The following is a 24,111-nucleotide window of genomic DNA, read 5'->3' on the forward strand; positions in this document are numbered from 1 at the left end:
AGGGCATGCCATACTTTTCACATACACTGCGCCCTGCCCACAGAGGTACATTGGACCTACCTTAGCGGTGACTCACATTTAGGAAAAGGGAAGGTTAGGGCCGGCAAGTGGGTGCACTTGCCTGGTCTACATGGCAATACCAAACAGCATACAGACCCCGTAGTGGCAGGTCTGCGTTACATTTATAGGCTGCTTATGTGGGTGGCACAATCAATGCTGCAGGCCAATTAGCAGCATTTGATTTACAGACCGTGCGCACACACAGAGCACTGTACTAGGGACTGATTAGTAAATCAAATATGCCAATCATGGAATCACTAACCCGTAACAACAATTTACAGGGAGCACTTGCACTTTGGCACTGAACAGCAGTGGCAAAGTACCAAAAGCATCTAGATCAGCAAGAATTAAGTCCAACACACAGCAAAATAACAGCAGACAAATGCAAAAATACAGGGGAAACCCACACTAATGGTGCCAGCTCTAACAGTCACTAACACCCTGGTGACCTGCATGTTGGACTAATGGACCACCCTCTACACCAGGATTACTGAGCAACTCAATAAAAGATTACAAACCATCCCACAGATACACAGAATGTGATAAGGAGCACAGACATTCAATTCCATCGCTCCTAAAGTATGCAACAAACTCCCACTCCACATTAGAGCCTTCCCCTCTCTTCTTGAATTCCATAAACAGCTGAAGACCTAGCTTTTTAATTAACCAATCAACCAAAAGGCAGGGCTTGGCACACACACCTGCTCAATGCCAGGACACCCTTGCAGGTGATAGTAAGCTTTACAAATACACATTACATAACGCAACACATTGATGTACGTAATACTTGAAGTGCTACTGCATTAGGAGCTAAGAAATGCTTTCATCATGTTGAATGAGCCTTTCTTTTGGAACTTTAGAATAGCATATACTGAAGAATTAATAAATTACAATAGAACTATAGTTGACAACTTGGATTCAATTTTAGTCAGAATAATTATATCACAATGATTCTGCATCCCAAAAGGAACTAGACATCCTAACTTTCGTTTCCTTGTGCCCTTTATAGAATACAAACTAAATTCTAAATTGGCTAAATTATACATTTTGGCATGCCAACATTCAAACAATGGAGAGTCAGGGCGAAGCCAGTCAGAAGCTATACATAGTCGAGCCATAGTCATTGCCACAAATAGAAAATAGCGATGTTTGTAGAAAAAACTCCCTTTGTTAACAACATGCCCGATCCCTAAGAGCATTAAAGCTGGTGTAATATTAAAAGGTGACCCAAGACCATTAGATAAAAACCTTTCAATATCCTGCAAAAAGTTATTCAATTTAACACAACTAAAAAATATATGAAGGCTATCTGCATTATCTCCCCTGCAGCGGAAGCATTTGTCATCATAGCGATCACCCCACTTATGCATACGTGCAGGAGTGTAATACAAACTTAAATACAGTTTTGAAATTTGTACTTTAGCTGCACATGGGGGGTATTCTCTGAGCACATGAATGCATGATGCAATGTTTTCTGCTTATTCTTATATTTTTATAATATTTGGGGATTTTTATTATGTTTGAATTTTTATTATGGCTGTATGGCTTGATTTTGCTTGTGCTTCTTGTAGCTGAACTGTGGAAATAAAATATAAATAAAAAAATAAAAAAAGGAACTAGACAAGGGTGTCCCCTTTCTCTCCTTCTGTTCAACATAGCTCTTAAACCACCATGGACAAGAATCAGACTAAATCAAAATACTGAGCTCATCCAAATACAAACACAAGAACATATACTATGTCCCTAAATTTACGGTATTCTTATATTCATAAATAATCCAGAACACTCAATCCTAAACCTTCTAGATAAACACAACTTTTAACCTCTACCTCTGGACCCAAGCTCAATCAGGACAAAACTGAAACACTCCACTTTTTTAAATTGTGCCTTATAAATCATTTAGCAAGTTTTACTTATACATGCTACCCCTCTCAGATAATCTATTTGGGTATTCTATACTCAAATAATCTGGGTGTGCGAAAATGCCTCTTTTACATGGTCATCCCCATTTGCTGATTTTATATTACTGGTTTTTAGACACTGCTTTCCAGTACCTAGCATGTGTGCTCTCCCGATAACACATGTAAAAATGTACGAATCCCAGGTTGGTTTATTTAACTCTCGCAGAAGGCAATTATACATGGTGTGGACACTTCACCCATGGTATGAAAAACTAAATGCCACCCGTGGAGTGCAGCATCTATTATATCACCCACTGCTGCTGTCAGGTTAGACTTTTTTGACAGCAGCTACCTGAATGCTGCCGCATAGACCTCTGAACCCCCTCCCCCCTTTTGAAAGGAAGGAAAACCTCACTTTAAATATTAAATAGTTCACTGTTAAGCACTACCTGCTGCCAACAAGGTATGGTGCCTAATACAGGAGAGTGAAACATGTATGAGATTAAAAATGGCATAGTACACCAGTGACTATGCCCACAACTGCATTGTCATGCTGTACCTGGCACACAAGGAAAGTCATCATTAGATTATACACTTAAATCAATAACGTTTGACTTATTCGAGCTACAGCCTCCAGCAAACACTCATTTATATATTTAATAAAACTTCAATCTAATGGTGAAATCAGAAAAAATATATTGGAAATGTAACTGTTAGATACTTACCTTTACCCTCCCTGATGCTGCAGGAAGCTAATTTGCATTCGCTCTCCAGCATCTACCCAGTCTGTACTTGCCCTGAATTTGGAGAGAAAAATGTGTAAAAACTGCACCCTGAGCAGACACAACGGCCTGAGTGTGGGACGTGTTTTTCTTCCTCATGCAGGAAGACCATTTAGGGAAGACCCAGGAACTTCATTAACTCGAAAGAGGATTTCCTTTTCACAAGTAAATGTTAAGGGAGATCTGGAGAAAGCAGCCTTCATCCCCTTTGTCAGGGTGGCACCAAAGCCAGTGGGAGGAAGGCTAGCTCCAGAACTAATTTTGAGTGACTACAAAGGAGGGGGCTGTTCATTACCTTGGCAGGCTATGCGCAAGGAGAGAAAGGTTTCCTCTTTTTGTATTTTGGGAATAAGGTGCATTATGGGATTCTTAGCAGTGAAGTAAGGTTGCTAGAACAAAACAGAGAGCAGCCAGGGAGTTTAGTGCTGCACTGCCCGATATAGTCACCACAATGGATTTAAGAGAAAATGTTGCCCACCTTAATGGTCAGCTGCCACTTGACCATACATTAGACATTTCTCATACAAAAGATATTTGAGAGGCAACACAGATACTTCACGTAAAATACATTCCACAATTGATATATGACATTAGATCAATACTCGTAGATCTTCATTGTAGAAATAGTTCTGTTGCTTTATTGTGAGTTTTCAAAGGAGCGCAGCCAACGAGTTTCACCTAAAAAAGCTTCATCAGGGCAAGAACAAATCTACCACTGGGAAGTAGCAAATAATATTATTCTTCAACATCAGTAATAGGCAATGTAGCCATCAATCATAGCTAAATTGCTGCTTGTCAAATGTGGTTCATCCATAGGCCTGATATTAAACCAAAAATATGACCTACCCCAATCCTGTGGTGTCGGTCAAACCTATTTGATGTATTCTTCTAATAGTAATTTGAGGAAGATGTGATCTACAATCGTAGCTATAGGAATCATAAATTCAGGACACCCAACATTCCTGAAAGGGCAGTGTGCTGCGCCATCCGTCTCCGTTTTGTATGCAGAAATGTAATAATTCAAGGCATGGTTGCCCCAGGGAACTTTTAGCGCTTTGGTTAGAGAAAAGTCTGGAGTCACACCTCAATGCTAAAAATTTTACAAGTTAGATTAAAGCTCCAAAAACATATGCATGGCCTCAATCTATTAAACATCCAAATATCAAGGTGAGGAGTAGACACTATGATGAAGCATGCTACTTTGGTGAAAAATGTGTGAAAACCTTGGACTCCAGGTTTGCAGGTCTGTTGAGCCTTTTGATAGCAATATTCAGGGGTGGCTCCTCTGTTGGAGCAGAGGAGCAACACCCCACTTAAATGCCCCATCCCCAAACCCCAGAGATGAAAAATAAAATAGTAATTTAATACCGTTTTATTTTTCATCCACCCATTCCAAACAGAGCATCAGGACGGGGGGTGGCAGGGCCTGCTGAGTGTCACCAGCAGCAGAGAGAAGGATGGGCTCTTGGTGTTTAAAGTGCGCATGTCCCTTTGGGAGGCCATCTTGAGACAGCCAGCCACACATGCGCACTTTAAATCTCTCAACCCAGCTGTCTTAACACAGGCGGGTTTAGAATAAGTGCAGGCCTCGAGTGCGCTGTGGAACCCTGGCACCGGCCACTCCCTCCAAATAGGGTGCTGCTCTCATGCTGTGAGCAGCGCCGGGATTGGTCAAGGAAGTTGCAGCATCCATTTCTAGTTCCTGAGATAAAAAAAGAGATCCAGACTGGAGCATTTTGGTAAGTCTTTTATTATTATTTGCATAAGCCTGACCCGCTCCCTGTAGATGAAACCCGCCGCCACTCGCAATATTTATTCTAATACACAGAACTTCAATTGTATTTTATATTAGCCCTTCAAGCTGTCTATGGATGGTACAGAAATGTCACACTCAATTTGGCAACATACATGAGCAGTAAGAGAACTAAAAGGGAAGTAAAGGAAGTTAAGAAGTAGCTTTTGGTTGTTTAGCGTAGCTATAGCAGGGCTTTCATATTTAGAGCATATTTAGTGAGGGCATTGAAAGAGAGTTGGTTGCAGTGGCTGAATGTATCCTTTTTATATGAATCTTATCTCTTTCAGTCAAATATACGCTTACATGAAAACAAACTTAAAAGAAACACTACTACCCCATGGCCACCACTTCCTAGCTTCAAGGGCATTGTCAGATTTGGTAATTATGCCATACCCCACTACCACCGGTCTTGCTGCCATCCAATGAAATATAATTTCCTGTCCAGGTGCAAAACTGGCAAACATAGTTTGTAGGGATGTTGTGCTCATCAGTGCTAGAACCAACAGAACAACGAGAAGGGAAGATTCTGGGAGTTTTAGGATTTGGAAGTTAAAGGGTATTTAAAGGATACAGCAACAGATTGTGATCTATTCATCTTCTGTTGAATTCACTCTCAAAGAAGAGGGTCTGCCATAGCATTTGGAGCCTGCAGAGCTGCTTAATTTGGAAATGTCTAACTAGAAAGGAACTTTTAGTAGTCTGTTGTTGAAGTCATCTTATGTACACTGACAAGGTGTTGGGTCAGCTAATTTTTTACCATTGATTGACTAGTATTCTTGTGCTGCTTACATTTAGTGATCAACTTTTTCTCCTGATTTCTGCACTCCATTGGAATACACGTGCTTTCTTGCTGTAACTATCTTGTGTACCTCCCCCCTGAGTCCCCACACCTTGACTCTCTGGGCTGTTGTCACCTCCATCCCACCTCATCCATTGCATACCTCGCCCATCCACAGAAATTGCTTTTTCTAGTAATATTGACACAACCCAACTTCTTTGTTGCTTCCCTGCCTCCATTGCTCCACCTGCTCACCTCTTAACCTACTACTTTGTTTCTCCCTCATTTCTTACCTTTGTTTTTATTTAAAAATAATGGGGCATATTATCAAGGGCCTATCGCCGCTTTAGTGGCACTTTTTTGCCGCTAAAGTGGCGATTATTCTATCCCCCTATTAGCAAGATGTCTCTAACAGGCGTTAGCGACAGCTTTCCCGTGAAAGCAGCTGGTTTTTCTATCACAGTGCATGCCAGCAATATTTATCGCTAATGACATGCAGGGTAGGCATTCCTTCTCTGAATATCACAAAAACCGCTGCTAACCGCACTTTGCCCTATTAACAAGGATAGCCCAGACCTGCAAAGCGATAAAAAACAATTGCGCTAAGGCCCGTTAGCTGCAGGAACTTAAGACAAGAAAATAGCTGGTCTTAAAAATGGGTATAAGTCTTGGGCCCACATCTACGCATGTTTTTGGTGCTGGACAGTACTGCAAGCAATGTTGCAGTGCTGACTTGCGACAAAACTACAGTGCAGGAATGCGCACAATCATTAAGATAGTGCGCATTCCTGTTCCACAGTCATGACAAGTGTTGCTGCGCTGCGACAAGACAGCATTGCAACACTTCTCATTGCTCCCTTCTTGCGACAGAATGGATGCGTCAGGAATCCTGACCTATCTGCCTGTTGGAGATCCATCCATGGTGGTTGCGTGCTGCGTTGTCAACGTTTTGAAGCATGGGTGGAGTGTTGGTGAGGTAGGGAGTTGACAAGATGTTCTGCTGTGGCCCTGATCAAGCTGCGAGGGTGTTCGATGATGGCGGTGGTGTCCGATAGGCAGGGTGAAGACGTGATGTTACCAATGATGGCCGGTCCAAGAGAGTCCGGTTTTGTGGCTGAAGTCGAAGCTCCCGCTGGTGGAGGCAACATTTTTGACCGTATGTCTTGCTATGTAGCCTGTTGAGGTGAGTTGCAGCTTGCGTCTGATATTGAGGACTATCCCCAAAAGGCGGTGGCGTTCTGCTCACTTGGGTTGTCCAGTTGGAGCTTGAGATAACCGAGTAGGATGTTGTCGGTGGATGGGAGACCCTGGGGTTCAATGAGGTCAACAATGGTATTTGACAAAGGAGGGCCAAGGGCCAGGGCGCATGCACATGAGGATACCAGGTGGATGTGCTTGCGCTTGATCTGGATCTGGCAGTTGAGGTGGTCCATGGTCACATGAAGTGACAATATTGCGGTGTTAATATTGTCGTATATATCCCCCCTTCTTTCCTCGTACACATTCACGGGCATTTACTTGTTATATTCTTCGGTTATACCCCAGCAGCCCCTGCCAGTGAGTATACTATGTGCAGCAGGCTCTATTTTAAGATGGCCACCGCATTGGCCAATTGATGCACACCAGAGATATGTGGACCTACCCTAATTGCATTTGACGTGTTTGACGCCGTGTTTACGTATGTGATACATCGTAGCTTATAAAAGGCGCAAAACCCTGGGTCTCGTCTTTGCTGGATATCGGGCGTAAGGAATGACTGCGCCTAATTACAGGTATGGTGGGACTACAGGCTACCATATGGGGTTTCACTTAACTCGCCTGTCTGGTATTCTTATAGATGCTCTGCCTTATATGTAATAACAGGTGCCGGGGACGTGGTTCCGTCCGCACTACGGGTGAAATATTGACAGGGTGAATGTCGGGTTACACTGAGGGCGATGTACATCCCCTACCCCCCGTCCCCGCTTTTGGAACTGTGTCCTATTTCAGGTATGTTCCATGTGTGGGCTCTCTCTGCTTGGTTTATTTTTACTATGCGTTACAACTCACTGAGAATTGCCTTTGTTTATGTGCATCACTAGATAACGGTGATGCGGTATTACTGACAGGACTTATAACGCTGAATATCGGGAGGGGCGTTTCTACTGACTATTAAGCTATTTGGGCAAGCTTTTTCCGATATAGAGGTAATGTTGTGAACAATTTTAGAACACTATTGTACATTTCCTGATTCATGGTGGTGGAGAAGCGTGGCTCAGTGGTTAGAGGCGGCAGACCCGAAAGCTGAGATCAGCCGTGGACCAGGGTTCGATTCCCCGCCTCGGCGGGTCTCGGGCTCAAAAATTGCACGGACTCGACAATTCTCGCTCCGGTGCCTACTCGACTCACGGGGTCACACTCTGCGACTCTGGGCAATAGCTTGCTTAATCTCCACTACGGCCCCTCGCGGCGGGATGCCTGGCTTTCACCTTGTGAATACCCTGCCGGGGTATCTCACAGGGGAATACCAGGATGGATTCCCTAAGCAAGCGCCTTGAGATCCCTGGTTGATTAGTGCGCTATATAAATCGAAATACATTTACATTTACATGGCCTTATATAGGTATAAATCACTATGTCCTTATATAGGCATAAGAATCATCACCATATTTAGTCATAGCTCATGCAGTCCAAATACGGCAGGGCTACTTCCACTAGTTCCGAAAATCTACAACGATTTCTTGGAAAACTCGGCTTCAGCAGCTAGGGACTTTCCCTTGCTCGAGAACTGACTTGCCCAAGAACTCATGAAGTTTTCAAAGAACTGAGAGTCTTTAATGACGTTATTATGTCCACCTATACGTCAAACTCAGCAACTTCAAGGTATAAATATGCCCACACTTGCCTTAGCAAACACACGGTGGTTTGAAGCAGTTCGACTATCTACTTGCCCGACACATCCTGCTACAGCAAGTGACGAAGGTAGCCGACCTTCCAACAGGCGCACTGAGAGAGACGCTGTCTTTTCTCCTGCCAAGAAATCCAGCTCCAGTGTTTCCAAGCTACCCTTGCGGGTTGCTGGGAAATCGATTCCTGAGCCTGACCTTCTTCATTCCAAACTAAGGTACGGAGCTGATTAGACTCTAAGAGAAATCTTGGGCAGATTCTTGGCAAAAGAATACTACATTTATGCTACACCTCACTTACTTCTTCCCTCGTACTAAGCTTAGGTTATGTACATCGGGGTAGGTGTATGTTAGAAGCACCAGTTGAGTACTTTTAGCCTCTGTTATTTATGTATGTATTTATCTATGGTTTAGGAACCATACAATGCTCTTACAGTATTATTTTATTCTACTCTTTACACTGTATGCATTATATTTTACAACCAGTTTTACGATTGTAGCAGTTCATTTCTTATGCTTGAGAAAGAAGACTGTTCAATAAAACCTTTTTATTGAAAAGGCCCGTCTATCTATTTCCCGGCACCTCCGGTGAAACGAAGCATGCACGATTGACTGAGTGAAATATCTATCTATTGTTTCCACGACTCTGATGATCAGTTTTATCTTGGGGAAACAAAGTTGTCATGTATATGCGGTTGTCAGAAACTAATCCCTTCTAGTGAATTCGAGAAAGTTTCTAGTGACCTCTGAGCTAGCTGGCACTCACAATTAAGTCTAATATATTCGATAGAGACCTAGTCGACCTAAGTCCTACGACACTTCCATAAGATAAAATATTCCAATGCGCAGAGCCTATTGGGAAAATAGGAACTACACTACATGGCACCCAATGTTTGGTAAGGCACTAATTTAACGCTAGATACTAGAGTAACTAAGTCTTGCTTTTCATTGAGACCCCTTTATCCCGTAAAAACTTCAATAGACGTCTGGAGTGGGTTAAAGGATAAAATATCCGCCATAAACTGAGTAGGACGAAAAATCCTATGTATTAGTTTTGATTTTGTTCAACGTTGAAGGATACAGTGTTCCAAAATATTGTGCACCTTATCCTTATTTCCTTGAAACCTGCTCTGCAAACTTTCTTAACAAAATGTCAGACGAAGACAATCCTGGGGGCAGTGGAACTGCAGTAAATGCAAACCAACCAGGTTTTGACACTACAGGTTTCTGACATGACAATGCGGATGCTATAAACATCCCAGAAAATGTGCGGAAAACCATAGCTATAAAGCTTATAGAAAATGGCCTATCACCAAGAGGTGGTAGAGTCATATTTGTTATAGAGGCACATGAATATCGGCAGACAGAGGTATTCTATTCATGGATTGTCTTTCCACAAGCAAATCCAACAACACATGTGTTCCACTGCTATAAGATAGAGGAACAACCAGCGGAATACGCTCCTTCCGAGGAGGTTGAAATTCCACTAACTTACCAAGAGCATCAGCTCTGGTTTAAAGGCACCCTACAACATCAAAATCACATTACCAGGCTCGGTCCACTAGGTAGACCAGGAGCAACATGGCCGGTACTAGCCAGCTATACACCACATCCTGACATTGAGAGAATGTCAGATGTAGAACTGTTAGCTCAGCTAAAACAATTAATTAAAATACATAGACAATTGGTACAAAATGTCATGCCGACTTTAACAGTCCAACCTGCTATAAGAATTCCACAGCACACCCCTCATCAGGGGAACGCAAACAAAATCACACCACAGACTATACAGTCAGTCATCGGTACGTTGCCCGCAAAAAGGGAACAAATTCCATTCTGGTTAGCCCAGAAAATACCTCAAATAGAGGCAATATTTCCCGATAGTGCACCTCATGACAAACACAGGATTCTAACAATCTGTTTACCAATGGGGATTGCACCACACGTGGAGGACTGTGACACTTGGGGTACAGTCTTTGCTTCAATTTACACAAAAACACATGGTGTCCCGTATATGGCGGTGATACCAGACGTTCTGAGACAGATTCAAAATGAATACGGTCCAAAACCAGCCTTGAATCTTGGTATGAAATTACTGAAAGATTTCAAACAAGTCTCAGCTATTTTATTAGCTAACATTAAAGGTGAAACAGCATCTGTGGCAATCCGCCAAAAATTAAAAGAACTCGATATTACTGAGCAACCGTATGAACTTGCCAGAATTATTGAAAAATCCTATGAAGAACTAGGAAAAGATTGTTTGGGAGGGAAACCTGTAAAGCCCGGATTAACAGAAAATCCTGAAAAAGTTTTTATCAAAACAATATAACTACAACTAAAAAGAAATGGGAAAATAGTAGACATTCACTTCCTAAAGAGAAGCGCTCTCAGTCCAGAGGTAGATCTCCCCAAAAAGAGCACTCTGAAAAGAGGTATAACCTTAGAAATAGGGATAATTTAAGAAAACCTGATAGATATCAAGATACTGATACACTATCCTCTCGTACCTTTTAGACTTCCTTGCAGAAATCCGAAAGAAGAGGACGATCAGAACACAAAGAACGTGTGAAGTCCAAAGACGATCAACACGTTCCAAAAAATAAGAAAACTCAATTCTCCAAAAAGAAGGTAGGAAGTATTATAATCAGACATGCCGAGGATCTTGAGGACCCAACTCAAGAACGGGGAGTGGGCCCAGACAATGCTCGACAATGCTCGCAGCATCCTGAAAGATCATCTGGAGACAGTGGATATGAATGAATGCATTCAGGTTGAAACCACCGACACCAGGGTTAGTGTACCCCATAAGTTACATGAAGTAACACTCCAGATAGAGGGGGACATAACTATGAAAATAAAAGCACTCTTTTGGGAAAATCGTTCTAAGGGTTAGGACATCCTTCTGGCTGAAAAAAACCAGCCACCTGAATTTGTCAGGGAGTGCCCACATGGCGAAGAAATCATTGTGCCTGCCTTCTCAAACCATATTCCTTTTCATAAAAAATACACCTATGCCAGAAAATGGGCTGGGGCCCAGGCTCCAGCATTATATATAAAATCATGTGGGAACGATGAGGACTCTCCTCACCATAAAATTCAGTTAAAAAATCAACCTACTGCTCAGAGGCAGTACCCAGTAAAGCTAAAAAACAAGTCAGGGAGATCTTAGATCAACTTGAATACCAGGGGGTGATTGAAACATGCACCTCGTCCATGAACAATCATTTGTTTCCTGTCTCCAAACCAGACAAATCATATTGTCTAGTTTTGGATTACAGACATTTAAACTGTTGTTGCAAAACTTTTGCAGTACAAAATGCACACAGTGCAGCACTGATGAATAACATCGTTCGCAAAAAATACAAAACGACATTAGACATTTCTGTCAAAATATGGCACCAGAAAGCAGGTATTTGACCGCTTTCTCAATAATGGGGACACAGCATCAAGTTTGCCGTCTCCTCCAAGGATTCAAGAATAGTCCAGGGTTATTTTCAGCCAGAGTAACAGAGTTACTACAAACGTATGATGATGAGGCATTATCTTATGCCGATGACATCTATCTTACAGATGATGATTTGGACAGGCACTTGAACAGGGAGAACACCATAATACTTGGCTTCGCCTCTGAAGGGTATAAATTAAACTTTAAAAAATCAAGAATTGCCCACCTCAACGTCCTATTCTTGGGATACCAACTTTCAAGTGAAGGCAAAAGCCTAGCAGCCAACTTTTTAGAAAAATGTGCGCTGCTCCAACCTCCAAAAACGCTGAAAAACTTACAGTCAGTTCTAGGATTCCTAAACTTCGGAAGAACTTATATTCTGAATTACGCAGAAAGGGTTAAACCTCTCTACGAACTAATCAAACCTAATTTCAAACCTACTAATGGGACTCAAAAACACACCGAAATTTCGCGTTCAGTACAAACAGACATGTTGGCAACAACACACTTACAAACACGCGACAATGTACGCAACCTTGTAATCCAAATCATCCCAGGGAGATGCGGATTCACATACCTAACCTTTAATGAAAGTGAAAAGGTACCAATAGCTTACAAGTCACACTTGTACACACAAGCTGAAATAAAATTCACTTCAACAGAAAAAATTCGGACAGCCGTTCAAACTGCGGTAGCAAAGGAAAGAGCCCTCGCAAGGGATAAATGCATTAAATTTGTTGCACCTGTACCTGCCTTAGAGGCAGTGACGAAGGCAAGCATTCCAAATGCAAAAGCTCTACATCCAAGATGGATACAATGGGTTAATTCTCTTGCTGCAACAGACGTTGAATACGTTTGTGACCCTTACTTGAAAACACCAGAATTTCTCCAATACAAACAAGAATGTCCTCTACCTACTGAAATTCTACCTCTAGAACATTACGGCTGTATAATATATACAGACGGATCAGCACAGCCCGCAATTGGGGGTAAACAAGCTTATACTGCAGCGTGCGCGATTGTTAAAGGTCGCTGGCGTGGTGGTAAATTCCGACCTATGGTCACAAAAACTCAATCTTTAGGAGACTGTACAGCTCAGCGAGCTGAACTACAGGCTTTCAAGATGGCGCTTGAAAATACCGATCGCGAATTCCCCACACTTATAGTGTGTGATTCGTATTACTGCGTCCAGTCTTGCAATGAATATCTGCAGAACTGGGTTCAAAATGGTTTTAAAGACGCAAAAGGTGGCACAATCAAGCATAAAATGCTTTGGGAACAAGTAGTTCTTTTGCAGAAAGAACTACAATAGACTCATGTGATCCATACACTGAGTCATCAGCGTGATGACGTTCACGTTGAAGGGAATATATTGGCTGATGAAGCCGCGAAGGCAGCTGTGCAAACGTCTTCCGTAGCTGCAATTACTCGTTAAAAAATGAAAATAGACAGCAAAACAATGCAAGCAGTCACTGCTTCAATAAAAGACAGTGGTAAAACACTACCAAAAAGCTATCCACTCAAGTACTCATATATAACTGATGCAAATAATGTTCCGTTTGCTCGAATCCCTGGAGTGGGGGATAGAGCAATCCGAAACATGGAACACAGGTTAGGACTAATCTTAGCAGCACATGAAGGGCTTGCCTCTGCACACGCAGGTGTTTCCGACACAGTTTCATTATTAAAACAGCGATACTGTTGGCCACGCATGAGGAAGCAAACCAGAATGTGAAATCTGCCAGAAAATGAAAGTTTCAACAGTGAAACGCCCGGCGCAGACACCCCTTCTGATTTCAGATAAACCACTAGCGTGTGTTTACCTGGACCATTGTGGTCCCTTACATAGGGATGGCAACTATAAATATATCATGGTCGCAGTGGATTCATGCTCAAGATTCATTTGGATGTGGCCTCTGCGCTCGGCTGGCGCCCGAACTGTTATAAAAGATTTGCGAGTCTTTATAGGCACATACGCAATCGGCACGCTACATTCTAACCAGGGTCCTGCTTTTAGCTCTAGGGCTCACAAGGAGGCCATGGCCAGCTTGGGTGTTGCATTGCGATGTTCGAGTCCATTCCATCCTGAGGGAAATTTGGTTGTGGAGGAAAAAAACCGTGATATAAAGCAATCTATAACAGCTAGGGTATTAGGTTCGGGTGATGGGTGGGTCAAATATCTAATAAATGTCCAACGTAGTCTTAATAACCTGCCAAGAAATTCTCTGGGTGGAATCACTCCATATGAAATCCTTTTTGGTACTAGACTGTTGGTTGAAGACCATGATCGTCACACTTCAGTGGTGGAACAAAAACCATTTGATATCAAATATCGTTTGGCTGTTTTACAGGACTTAAATGAACCAAGAAGAAGTCTAAGCAACACCATTGAAAAGCCAACGACCACTGAAGAAAAACCACCTGTCCCACCAAGACCTGTCTGGATTCCAAAGATTGGGGATCTAGTCAGGGAAAAAATAGCGGACAAGAAGGAATTTGGGCCTTCTTACAGAAAACCAGTACCTGTACTAGTAATCCACGTATCAAGAACAGTGCTACTGCCGCCCCTTGCTGGAAGAAAGGAGAACCGTTCTGTATCAATTGGCCTGGTAAAACCACACCATGTGGCTGATAATAAGTAGTAGGCTAAGTGGGCCCCAAGATATAGCAGACGACTAACTCTTGCTACTATCCAAGAGGTTCAAACTGAATGACTCATCACCTTTGAAGATTCTAAAGTAAGAAAAGAAGGACTATGCAACAAAGGCATGGAACTTGTGCCTCTTGAAACCCAAATAACAGTTTGTCAAGAAACTCCCATCTACAATGAAGTAGCATCTGACTATACAAACATGTCAAGGGAACAAGCAACTCCAGCGATTTCAAAGAATCCGGATGCAATACCAACTATTGACAGAACTGCCTCTGGCTATTTTATCAACTTTGATAACTTTTCTGAGGATCACAGTGAAACTGAAACTACGCCAGCAAATAAAACTTTCAAGGAAACATTAACTGAACTTGGTCAAGAGCTTGCAAAAACATATATGGTTTCACCATGGGTTGAATTTTGGATTGGATTGAGTGTATTTCATCTCCTGCTATGGCTCATTCTTGTTTTAAGTTTGGGAAAGCTGATAGATGGAAAACACATTAAAATGGACACAGCAAGTAAGAACATCAACTTTCTTCTGAAGCCACACAAATCATCTCATCGTGAACAACGAGACCTGTCATCCGTGAACATCCCAGCGGTTCCTCTACCTGGTGGAATAGCTTGGGATACAACTGATTATGACATTTATAGCCCTGTCATTATCCAGGGATAATAACAACTTATAGTGTAGGAAAACTATGCCTTGAGTGGCTGCAGAAATCCACACTTCCAGAAATAAAACAACACTTATCTTTGCTTAAAGATGGCGTTGATTTGCGAGAATTCTTACTGGGACCTCGTAATCCACGTCATAAACGTTACATATACGCCGGTATATATGCTGCATACAATGAAGCATGGAAAGTCACGCAAATGGAAATAGTTGAAAGAATACGAGAAATTGATAGTATTAATTTAGAGAAATCACTCTCTGTAGTTGACAATGGGTTAACAACTCTGTCGTCCAGAATATATTCTTTGGACAGCATTGTATCCTCTGCCATAGACATAATGGAACAGGACTTGCTAATGTTACAACATGGCCAGTCTCAATTACGTTCTATAATGCTGTTAGGATGGACGTTGCAAAACCTTCATTCTGGCTATGTGCCTTGGCGTTTAATCAACACTACGTCATTGTTTACTGTGTTTAACCTTACAGATAAACAAATCTCGTCGGCACAGAGAGGAGCAGGCTATACAGTGCTGAGCATAGAAAAACTGGAGAAATTACCATTGACCGTTTCTGAGAAACCATCGGTTGAATGTATAATACATGGTACCATCACGATACCAGTGACAACTTTCCAGTTTCAGTATTGCTTAAAACACATACCAGCAGGCCTGTATGAAAGGTTGGGTAAATAATACATTAGGTCGACCTGGGATTTACCATACACACACAAATGTTGGAGTGGGGAAAGGAGGTATTTCTTAGTGGTAAAAATTGTAAAAACTCACTAAGCGGTACACTGTTATGTCAAGGAATTAATTTACACGGAGCCTGCGAGGGTTCTTCCAATAACCTTTCTTGCCACCTGCAAGGTTCGCCCACAGTGGTGATAGATCCAATTTTTAGGCAGCTTTCCAATGGTAGCTACATTATGTTAAATGATCACAGCTGTTGTGGAATGATGCCAGGAATAGGCTATCTCGTTAGTGTGTCAGCCAGGGTCACTTGTTGTATGCAAGTATTGTTTCCTAAAACCAAGACAAACGGGGAGTCGCCACTATGGCCTTCACTGAACATCTCTTCTATACAAATTGATACTTTAAGCAGAATGAAAGCCATTCTTTTGCAAACAACTGTGGCACTGACCTCGTCCAGAGAGACGTATGATCTGCAAGTTGCAAGGTCCTCTGCAGAGATACATGCATTATTATCAACAAACTGTTCAATACATTTCACAGAAATGTTAGGTCGTATCATTAACATGTCTGATACCAGCGGTATTGCACATGTATTTAAGACGATTTTTTCAGGACTGTTAGCACCCTTTGAAGCAGTCCTGGGCATTTTTCCTAACTTCGTAGACTCTGTGTTCAGGGGCCTGCCTCTCATTTTGGGACTCGTAGCAGGGATACTATTTTTATTCCTCCTGCTCCGTTATGGCAAATCGGGCCACCAGCAATACCCAAGTCAGCATGGAGAATGCGCTCCAGGCCATGAGGTATCGTGACAGAATAACACAGATACTTGCCTTGGCTCGTTTGAGAGATCTGAATACTACATGGTTCCTGTCATTCAGACCAATCTGGCAAGATTGCATCTTACTTGTTCTACGATGCCTGCTTTGTGGAGAGGAGTGCGTGTTAGATATCTGTCTAACACTACCATTGGCTATGACAATGGATGTTGACGCATTACTGGGTCCAGTAACGGATCATGTGTTGTGTTGCCCCCAACGGCTACCAATCCTGATGACAGCATTCATTGAGATCTCACCGGCAAATACAACTGGAGGTGAGATACGCGGACCGACAGGCACACAGGTACCATCTGCTATGAACATTGCTAATGAGGCTGACGCTGACTGTGATGCTTCACATCTGTGTACAATTGACCTTCCTAATGAAGTAGTTGAACTTTGAACTACTGTGGTAGACGATTTCTTTGCCAGCCTGGATGACTTAATGTTTTCTCCTGAAACTGAGAATAACTTTTGAAATTAGCGCACAGCGTTCTTTTGAACTCTGAAATTCGACCTTCACTTTTTTCAAAACAAAAGCTTCCAAGTTTGGAACTCTATTTCACTACAATTTAATTTGACTTTTTTCCAAAACAGACTGAACTTTGGCACAAAGCAATCTGCTTAAAGTAGAACTATTCTTAGAGAACAAGAATTCTTTGACTACTTCCTAGAAACAATATTGACCTAATGCACAGATCGAACTATCTTGTATATTCTGCTATGGGATGGTCTCAACCTTTTTTCTGTATCTAGAGCCATTACATAAATGTAAATTTTGTGATTCATTTGGTTAGCATTGCTAATATCATATCATATGCTTACAATGAAATCATTGCCCTTAGATGCATATTGTACGAATGCTCATTTTGTGTATGACCATTTTTTTAATACAGTTCATGTATTTTTAGGGTGGGAGTGTAAAATCACATGCTCTAGCTTTTATGTTTAGTATTTAATCTTAGATGAACATGATAACTTGGAGTGGGTGTTGTGAACCATTTTAGGACACTATTGTAAATTTCCAGATGTATTCCCTTATATAGGTATAAATCACTATGTCCTTATATAGGCTTAAGAATCATAACCATATTTAGTCATAGCTCATGCAGTCCAAATAAGGCAGGGCTACTTCCACTAGTTCCGAAAATCTACAACGATTTCTTGGAAATCTCGGCGTCAGTAGCTAGGGACTTTCCCTTGCTCAAGAACTGACTTGTCCAGGAACTCATGGAGTTTTCAAAGAACTGAGAGTCTTTAATGACGTTATTATGTCCACCTTTACGTCAAACTCGGCAACTTCAAGGTATAAATATGCCCACACTTGCCTTAGCAAACAGACGGTGGTTTGGAGCAGTTTGACTATCTACTTGCCCAAAGCAACCTGCTACAGCAAGTGCCGAAGGAAGCCGACCCTCCAACAGACGCACTGAGAGACGCTGTCTTTTCTCCTGCCGAGAAATCCAGCTCCAGTGTTTCCAAGCTACCGTTGCGGGTTGCTGGGAAATCGATTCCTGAGCCTGACCTTCTTCATTCCAAACTAAGGTACGGAGCTGATTAGACCCTAAGAGAAATCTTGGACAAATTCTTGGCAAAAGAATACTACATTTATGCTACACCTTACTTACTTCTTCCCTAGTACTAAGCTTAGGTTAGGTACATAGGGGTAGGCGTATTTTAGAAGCACCAGTTGAGTACTTTTAGCCTCTGTTATTTATGTATGTATTTATCTGTGGTTTAGGAACCATACAATACTCTTACAGTATTATTTTATTCTACTCTTTATACTGTATGCATTATATTTTACAACCAGTTTTACGATTGTAGCAGTTCATTTCTTATGCTTGAGAAAGAAGACTGTTCAATAATACGTTTTTATTGAAAACGCCCGTCTATCTATTTCTCTGCACCTCTGGTGAAACGAAGCATGCACGATTGAGTGAGTGAAATATCTATCTATTGTTTCCACGACTCTGATGATCAGTTTTATCTTGGGGAAACAAAGTTGTCATGTTTATGCGGTTGTCAGAAACTAATCCCTTCTTGTGAATTCGAGAAAGTTTCTAGTGACCTCTGAGCTAGCTGGCACTCACAATTAAGTCTAATATATTCGATAGAGACCTAGTCGACCTAAGTCCTACGTCACATCTATAGGATATAGTATTCCAATGTGCAGAGCCTATTGGGAATATAGGAACTACACTACAGTAATTGCGGTCAATAATCTGTCCAATTGATATTGACCGCATGACTGGGTGCGCCTCGACCTACTGGATTATGCTAAATATTGGGTGGGATGTGGTGATACTTAAAGCTATGGTCCCGCTATAATGTGTGTGTGGAGGGTGGGCTATTATCCACCTTTTCGGTTTTTATTGTCATCATAAACTATGGGCCACATGGGGATTGGATATTGCTATTTCGCTCTAGGCAGCAGACTGGAAAGTATGGGTAGGCTCGTATTTGAGGTCTAGGCCTCATTGCCGATTACTAATATACATCTCTTGGATTTGTAGATACTGTTTACTAGTATTCGAGGTATTTTACCCATAAATCCTGTTACCCTTATTTGAATACGGTGCTAAAAAATGAGGCGAGAACTTACCAGATTGAGGTGCTTGTTGTTTGACTGCCTTGTGAATTGGAAGCTGAGATTGTTTCTGTATGATGGAATACTAATACAGTGTTCCTTTTAAAACAATTTTTTTGACAGTTTAAATGTGAACTCAGACCACTATCCGTGACTTGGAGAATAGTGTGCCTTTCTGCTTATATATTTTCTATGGGTGTCTGATTTAACTTTGGATCGGAGAAATAGGTGAGATGATATAGAGCTACGAAGTGGAATAATTTTTTGCACCCCAAATATGGCTGGTCCTTTAATTAAATGCCTTTTTGTGGGATATATTTGCTATGAATCTCTCTTGTTGCATTTTCACATTTGTATTCAGTCTACTATTATCTATTAATAAGCATTGACTCTTCGGTTGTTTCTAACATAGGAGGACCCCTTTAACAGGAGGATCTTATTACTTGACCTTTGAATAAGGATACTGTTTTCAGATCCCTCATCTGTGCTGACTCTCGTGACTAGTTGTGAGGTATATATATTCTGTTGATACAGGATTGGATACTGTTCCAATACATTGGGATTGTGCCACCCTATTGATTGACATACAATCAACTTGTTTCCATGTTAACTCTGTATGCTCTTATTTCCTAATTTTTAATATATTTTTTGTATGTACCTAAAAGTGACAGTATTGTCAAATCTCCTATCTTAAAGAATTTTGGTGGCACTAACTCTTGGATATTTTCCTAATATATGAAGACAATGGAAGTGTTGCAAAGAATTTACACATTGATGGTTAACAACCTGATGGCCAAGCATTACATAAAGGTACTGTGCTGCCGCACAAGGTAAAGTTGTACATTATACGGAGTGATAACGCTGAAAGTGGATTCAACCTGGTTTTCAAAGTACAGTTGCTGATAATCATAACCTACAAAACAATGCTGTGAACAGAAGCCCAGCCAGGTAAAGATCAATAAGATGTTATAAAAAAACACTTTCACATTTGGACAAAAGAAAAATCACTTAATGAATGCCCTGAATAGAGTCCTCATACTACAACCTACGGCAAAGGTGGCTCAAGGAAAAGCGATCATGGTTGTACTTACGGAGCCATCCATTCCTGAAGCGGCTTACTCTCAAAATTGCAGTGGAGCTCAGAACAACTTAACGGGTCTTAGTGAAATAAAGATCCAAGAACGACTTTCGCAATAGTGACATTTTTCAGATGGCTGAAAAGAAAGTCATGTTTCCAGCTCTCATTAAAGATGAGTCGGGGACCAGCACGTCGCAAACACCAACTCAAAAGTAACCACCGGCGATATCAGTAAGTTCTGCACTGCTCTAGAGTGGCGGCTGCTCCCAGGAAGCAGCCGTGGGGTGGAGAGGGATGAAGAGGGGGAGGAGGGTTATCACATGCTTGCCAGCTGGCTGGCTGACCACCCCCAATTCTCCTGCTTCCTCTGCCTGGCTTCTTCTGTGGCAACAGGAAGCACCCGGGCCACCTGGCTTCCCATAGTGATTCACAACGCTGCAATGCAGCGTTGTGATTGGTCTGAGCACCGTGGTTTGGCGCACAGCCAGGGAATGGGTGCCTGGGCTGAAATGCAGCCTGTGTGGAGAACATTCAAAGTGCGCATCAATGTTTGGCCGGCCAGAGAGGGCCGGTCAAACATTTATGCGCACTTAGTGCCCATCACTCTTCCACCTGCTCTGAGAGCAAGGCAGATCCGCCCCACGAGACACCGCAGCAGAAACAAATAAAATAATAGTGGGGCAAATCTCCTCCACCTTAATAGAGGAGCCGCCACTGCTCATCGACAATGCTGCTGCATTCCTGAAACCACCACTACCTTTCAAAAGTGTCCATGAGCAAAATATTGGTGATAGTATGGTCTGTGTGGATAGAGACCCTTGATGATTTCATTGATGAACTTGAAGAGACTGATAAAAAAACATGATCAAGTTCTCAAAAATCTTGCGGGTTATGGTGTGAAAGCAGTCATAAAGAAAATGCTGTGAACTGATGAAGAAATTACAAATTGACAGATTAAAGAAACGATGAACCTAGAGTTCAATTCAGTATCAAGCATTGATTATGAAAGATATTTTCAGTCAAGAATCCCAAAGAGTTGGTGAAACCATTGATACATTTGTGGAGAGACTTTATACACTCTTCAAACTCTAGGGATAATCTTGGGAAATTTGAAGGGTTACCTTGGTCTGAAGATTTGACTTTTGTTACAATGGATGTGACTGGACTCTATACCTGTATTCTTGAACACTTTGGGCTTATGGCAGTATCCTCGTTCTTAGCCACTCGTACTGCTAACCATGTACAACATAATGAAATGTTGATGGAAATGATTGACATTATACTAACACAGAACTTCTTTCTACATTGCAGTACTTGGTATCACCAGACCCAGGGGACCACGATGGGGAGCAAATTTGCTCCTTCGTACGCGGGGCTGTTCATGGGATGGTGGGAGAAAGAGCACGCCTCGGGTAAATATGCCTATCCCTGGATGGACATGATTGTCTTCTGGGAGAGGTATATTGATGATATCATCATGTTGTGGAAAGGGACCCCGAGTCAACTCAATGAATATCATATGTATCTAAATGATAATCCCCATAATGTGTAATTAACCATTAAATCCAGCAAGACGAGTATTGAATTTTTGGATATCCTCTTTTACATTGAGGATGGCAAGATACAAAGTACGTTGTATTGCAAGACTACATCTTGCAATAGTACATTGCACGCCTCCAGTGCACATCCCAATTCGGTAATTAAAAATATCCCGTTTGGGGAGATGGTGCGGGTACACCGCAACTGTAGTACAGAGGACAAGTTTAGAGAAAATATCAATGATGTAAATGACAGATTCAGAAGAAGAGGGTATGATAAGGAGGTTTTGAGCAAGGCCGACAGGAGAATTCAGAAGGTTACTAGAAGCAGCACATTGGACAAACAAAAGAAGACATTTGGAAAAAGACAGGAAGAACCAAGTATAGCATTTACCACACAATATACGAATAACAGCACCAACCTTTTTAAAATATTGAAAAAGCACTGGGGTTTACTATATGAAATACCTAACCTGAGGAATCTAGTTACAGTTACCCCAAAGGTTACGTTCAGAAGAGGGAAAACTTTACGCAATTTATTGTGTCCCAGTTATCCCAGGAACAACCGTGCTAAGACATGGTTGCCGGCAGCACCCAAAGGTTTTTACACTTGCACAGGCTGCAACATGTGTCCCTTGGGCAGGAACAAAATAAAGAGCTTTCAGTACAACACGTCCAAAGAATATGAAATAAGACATTATATAAATTGCAATACAAATTACGTGGTTTATATAATAGGTAGTGATTGTAACAAGATTTATGTGGGCAGTACGGTACGCCCATTAAAACTAAGGATACAGGAACATGTCCGGGCACTTAGGAAATATGATTTGAAATATCCAATGACATACCATTTGAGGGAGAATCATTTAAATGATAATAAACTATAGTTTCATGGTATTGACCACATTCCCCCACACCCTCGGGGAGGAAATCGAGAACTAACTCTGCGCAAAAGAGAGGCTTTATGGATATGTCGCTTGAGGTGCTTGGAGATGGGACATAATACCGATGACGAAATGCATTACCATCTGTAAAGACTCTGGTGTACATATGAATCTGTGTGGACCTATGTTTCTGTTTCTAATTGATAACATCTTTATAAGATAACCTACACCACTGAGATGAGAATGAGAAGTATTCGAACTGTGGGGTCCGTATGTTGTCTTTTACATACGACAGTTACCTGGGGCATTGAGTTAACAATTCGGGTGTCTCTCTCCATGACCAAGTAACTGGTTAATTTACTACATATTTGATAAAAGGGTTACACATGGAGTTTGAACAACTGTCATTTTATTTGTACACTTCTCGGTAACTTATAGATGTATATATATGTGGTATATATCTTCCTGTGACTAGCCATGCATGCATTGTATGTATTCTTTATCTGTCTGTTTCATTTTGTTTACTTATTTTCCTTTCGTCTCCCTCTTGACATTTCTCGTTTTGGATACAATCATGTGTTTGTAGAACTGCCCATTTCAGCTTGAAATATACAGTTCCTAATCATTACACATCTTGAGAAACTGTATGAGTACAGATTTCTACCATCATGTTTAAACATTGCCACTTTCTTGCATATATATATACAACCTTTTAAAAAAATTGTTTATGGAAAATCGATATGGGGTGGCTTTTCCTATGTGTCTGCTCAGGTTCTAGGCACAGCATTTGTTGGTCTTTATATTTTGATTTATTCGTCTGCCTACACGTTCCAAACTACCGACATAATCTATGCATAATACATTTTGCTAATACTAATATCCTAATAATGTGTTGAGTTGGCGTTGGCCAAGATGGCCGCGCCATTGGTTACACGCTTAAGGATTTAATAAAGGGTCACATCGAGATTCACGTGACCTGTAAATGCGGTATAATATCCAGTTCGTTTTTTTGGGGAAGCTGTATGAATATATACTTCTAGCATCCTTTCAACACTTTTATATCTCCTTGCATATATATACAATCTTTGGGAATTTTAGTGTTTGGAAAATTGTTACTGTGTGATTTTTCGTATGCGCTCATTCAAATACTAGGAACGGCATTACTTGGCTTTTACATTTTGATTTACTTACTTTTTTACATGTTCTGAACCACCAACATAATTCATGTTTAATTTTTTGTGCAAATACTATTGTTCTTACAGTGGTCGGCATCGATAAAATATGCCGAGTAGGTGTTGGTCAAGATGGCAGCGCAAATTACTACACGCAGAAGTGTTTATCTAAAAACAGCGTTGGGATTCACGTGACTTGTAAGTGTCACGAGGGGCTGCGACGTGGCATATTACTCAGCTTCTGTCTTGACTTCCGCGTTACAGCGTTGGCGGGTTTTTCGAAGAGCCGGAGGTTTGGCGTTTGGGCAGATCTGACCCATACATGAGGTAGGAAGATTGGCCTCGATGTGTTGAT

The 24,111-nt window shown here is 41.5% G+C and overlaps 1 protein-coding gene across 2 annotated transcripts in view; it reads right to left on the reverse strand.

The window, feature by feature from the left end:
* Nucleotides 1–24,111, reverse strand: part of LOC144755927 (calcium-activated chloride channel regulator 1-like) — a 368,989-nt gene that overhangs the window by 330,700 nt on the left and 14,178 nt on the right. The gene's annotated exons all lie outside the window — the stretch shown is intronic.

This window comes from Lissotriton helveticus, chromosome 1_1 (genome assembly GCF_964261635.1).
Source record: "Lissotriton helveticus chromosome 1_1, aLisHel1.1, whole genome shotgun sequence".
NCBI classification, from domain to species: domain Eukaryota; kingdom Metazoa; phylum Chordata; class Amphibia; order Caudata; family Salamandridae; genus Lissotriton; species Lissotriton helveticus.